Raw genomic sequence first — 4,337 nt, forward strand, 5'->3', positions numbered from 1 at the left:
GTTGTTGAAATTATCGTATATTAATGTTGTTATTTTGTCGATTGGATCTAGGTCAAAATTTACAAAGTATTTTTCTGGTATTTTTATCCATGTAATATCTTCATTTTCTAAATCTTTTATTCTTTCAGCAGTACCATTTCCTATATCCAATGTCCATTTTGAAAAATTTTCAATCTCATTTTTTTCTTTTGATGTTGTATTAAAATGTTTTAATCGCATATTTTCTGTTAATGTTAAAACCTGAAAGTGTGGCCATAAATAAGAATTATTTATACATGCATCTATTATGTGTTCTTTTGTTCCTGTAGGTAAAACTGGTAAGATTTGTCGAAAATCACCTCCTAGAATAACTGTCATTCCACCAAATGGTTGATCAAAATTGTTTCGTAAATCTTGGAGTGTTTTATCTAATGCTTTAAAACAATATTTATTAGTCATAGGTGCTTCGTCCCATAAAATTAATGATATTTTTTCAATTAAATGTGCTAATTGAGTTCCTTTTTTTATATGACATGTTGAAAATTTATCTATTGATAGTGGAATTCGAAATCTAGAATGTGCAGTTCTTCCTTTAGGCAATAATAATGATGCTATTCCTGAAGATGTGACAGCTAAAATTATTTCATTATTAGATCTAATCTTTGTTATAATTGTATTCCACAAATATGTTTTTTCAGTTCCTCCATGGCCATAAATAAAAAATAAGTTCTTTTGTTTATCATTAACATAGTCTAAAATCTTTTGGTAAATAATATGTTGTTCATTGTTTAAATTTTGTACTAATACAGAATTTTTCATTTTTAATTTATTTATGTCAAAGCTAAGTTCTTCTCTTAAAAGTTTATTATTTAAATCTTGTATCAGTGAACCAGTTGGAAGCGGTAGATTAAAATGAGATAAAGTTGATGAATTTAGATTTAATAATTTTTCTAGTTCATATAATATAAAGTTATATAATTCATTTTTAGGTATTTCAAAATATGAGTTGTTAATTTTTTTTTTTAATTTTGTATAAGATATCATCAGTCATGAGTTTCTAATTTTTTTGAAGTAATTTCAATGGATTATTTACATTACAAAATAATAATATAATAATAAATAAATGTCGTAGTTGTAATGATGTAGACCAAAAAGATGCTTCTAATATATATTGTTCCCATTCTCTATCATCTCCTAATAAACCTAGTGCATAACATGTAGCCTGATATGTTCCATATGTTATGTTATCAATAGTTCGAAGATTTTCATAGCTTGTTATTCCTTTCGATGATTTAGTAATAATTTTAAATAATACAGTTCTCCAGAGTTTGGATGAATATAATATGATCGACTTATTGTATGTCCTGTTTGTCTAGAGGACCAATATTTATATCTATTATTCCAAACATATTTAGTTGGAAAATCATTATAAGTTGGATTTCTAGCATTCATATAACTTTTGTTTATTTCCATCCATTCTGTCAGAGTTATTTTATGAATATTTGGTTGCTTCATTATATCAATAAGATGTTGGTTTGATTTAAATGTTATGTTTTGTATTTGAGTAAATGTATTGATAGACGCTGAATGGCTGAGTTTCTATAATATATTGGATATTCATATAAGCGCCATAATGCTTTATAAGGTGTTATATATCTACAATTAATATTATTTTTTTATCTCATCTATTTCTTCATAAAAATTCTCTCCACACAAATATTCTCTTATCAATCTCCAAATATTAAAGTAGAGAAAACCAAAAATCCCAAATCCGGTGGTCCCACTGAATGGGACGGGCTTTGACGAATGAACCCGATCAAGCACTTACACTCCGAGTCCGGGCTGCATTTGCGCCAGCTCACATTGGCTCCTTTTTCAGTTTATTTTTATTTTTCAACGAAAGCGCGGCAAAATGAAAATAAACGGAAACTTTGAACACAAGAAACAAGATCGCCAAATTTCTGGAGAAGAAGCAAACCTTATCGAGTCGATGCTCTTAGCGAAATACCGAGAGATTACAGGTAAATTTTCGCTGCAAATTCTGTTGAATGCAAAGTTCTAATAATGTCGATTTGCTCTCTCCCTACAATAATCTGTAATTTGAGTATTTCTTCATCTCTGTATTGATCTTCTGATCAAATCGTCCCGTTCGATCCGTCTATCTTCTCAGTTTAGCTTCGGTCGAGTTCGGAACATGAATGACGAAGCTGCGAAGAGCTTTCTGATTCGACATTCATTCCGAGTAATGCCATTTGCTGATTTTCTCCTTTTTTTTCAGTTTTTATTTTTTCCTTTGGTGTTGCTGTTTTTCCCAAATTTTTTCGATGAATTAGTCGTCGGTGCTGAAATTGAATCCGCCTTGGGCTATGCTGAAATTACGGGATTGAAAAAAGAGATTTTTAGGGAAATGACAAGTATCTCGTACACATGTACTCCCCCCCCCCCCCCCCCCCCCCCCGCGCTGCCCCCCCCCTCAGGCGTGACTGTCTGAGAGTGCATCTCTAAAAATGTTGCAATGGATGGGAGGATCGAGGAGGAAGGTTACGACGGTAAGTGTGATATTGAGCTTCATTTATGCTTAACTTCTCAGAAGCTGTAGATTATTTGACAACTATAAAATTAATTTAAGTTAGACTCTTACTTGAGTTATCATGAAGTTCTTCAATGCAAATTATTCACAGCATTTCAGACTATGTGTTGACTTTTGTTCTGACATTTAAGCCTTTCTTCGTGCATGATTTCACTTGATTACATGGGAAAACCTCAGTCAAGAAAATCTATGCAGAAGAGGTAAGGAAAACAGTGATTTGATTTCTAGGAATTATCACTTAGTGATTACTTATAGCACTTTGATTTTCTGTTGAATGATTTCCTCCTTTCTAGCGATCTAGTGTATAGTTATTTACCCCTTTAAGAAAAGAAACTGCTGTTGATTCAATGAAATGAGTTGAGATCTTGTTGAATGCATCAGATCCATATATTTTAACGTTTCGTAAATGTCTAAGGCAAAAGCAATACTTTGAGCAAAGGAAACGACAACAGCAGTATCAGCAACAGACAGTGAGGTTAGCAAGCTCTGATGACGGAATGGACACATCAGCACCACATAACAAAGAACACCGGTCGCTAGACGTAATCAGTCTGCTAACCTTGTCAACAATAGCTCAAGAATGCAAATCTGCTTGCCCCGGTAGTATGTTTTTACTATTTCAAAAGTCCGAAAGTTCACTTTCTTCATCAATCTATTAACCTTTAGTCTATATTCTTTCATTTCCTACATTTACAAACATTCCAGGTAGGAAAGATGCAGGAGTCAATGCTTCAAAAATGGAGTTTGATATCACGAATCACTCACCAATTATCCTTGACACAGTAGTTCCTGCCAACTTTGTTGAATTTAAGGAAACGAGTATGCTTTCTATTAAATCTTATTATACATTTGCCACATCTTCTTTAATGGATATGAAATCTATAAATTATGATGTTTGTCTGCCTTAGCAGGAACTCCATCAGGCTTCCAAGTGAATACTGCATCCCAAAATAAGTAATGCTTTTGTTCGTTCTTGTGCTTGACCTTATAGTGCACCATTTTATCTACACACGAATCCTTCAGTTAATTTCAAGTGTTTTATCTACTTTTCAAGGACTTGATGAACATGAAGAATATTTTAGTTACATTATTCTTGTCACTTTGCTTGTCAAGGAGTTGAGTCCTTGTCACTTTGCTTGTTTGTATCTTGTGAATTGTTATTGTGAAAAGTAAAAGTGTATTTGGTACCACGCAGGATTGCTTCTAGTGTTCCTGATAGTCATAAGAATGCTGTCAGTGGAGTTAATTCTAAACCAGATCAATGGAATACAACTGCTGAGCAACGTAAGTAGCAATAATGCATAAATATTTTGTTAAACTTGCTTTCTAGCATTGTTTCTAAGGTTGTGACTTTCTAAAAGAAATCTGTAGACTAATTTCCATCAGCGTACCTATGTCGGTACAGTTTTATTGCATACAACTGCCTTAACTCAGCCACTTGTCATTTTGTATGGGTGATTATACGTTGGTCTTCCATCTGTTATTGGACTTGCTTTAGCGTTGTCTGTTCTTGATCTGCTATATGATGATGGGCTGAGCAACAATAAGGAAGAAAATATAGTGCATGAAGCCCATGTTGCGTTTTCTGTTGAAGGTATGGTCTTGTAGATTTGATACTCATCGGTGATTCGCTGTATTCTTTTCATTGCATAATAGATAATCTTTTTCCTGTTAGGTTTGGGTAAAGTGGGAACAGAAACGCCAGTGCATTCACCTGAACAGCCCAACAGGTAACTGAGTGTTTCCGTGATAGGCAATGAATTATATC

This window comes from Morus notabilis, unplaced genomic scaffold (assembly GCF_000414095.1).
Source record: "Morus notabilis unplaced genomic scaffold, ASM41409v2 Scaffold695, whole genome shotgun sequence".
NCBI classification, from domain to species: domain Eukaryota; kingdom Viridiplantae; phylum Streptophyta; class Magnoliopsida; order Rosales; family Moraceae; genus Morus; species Morus notabilis.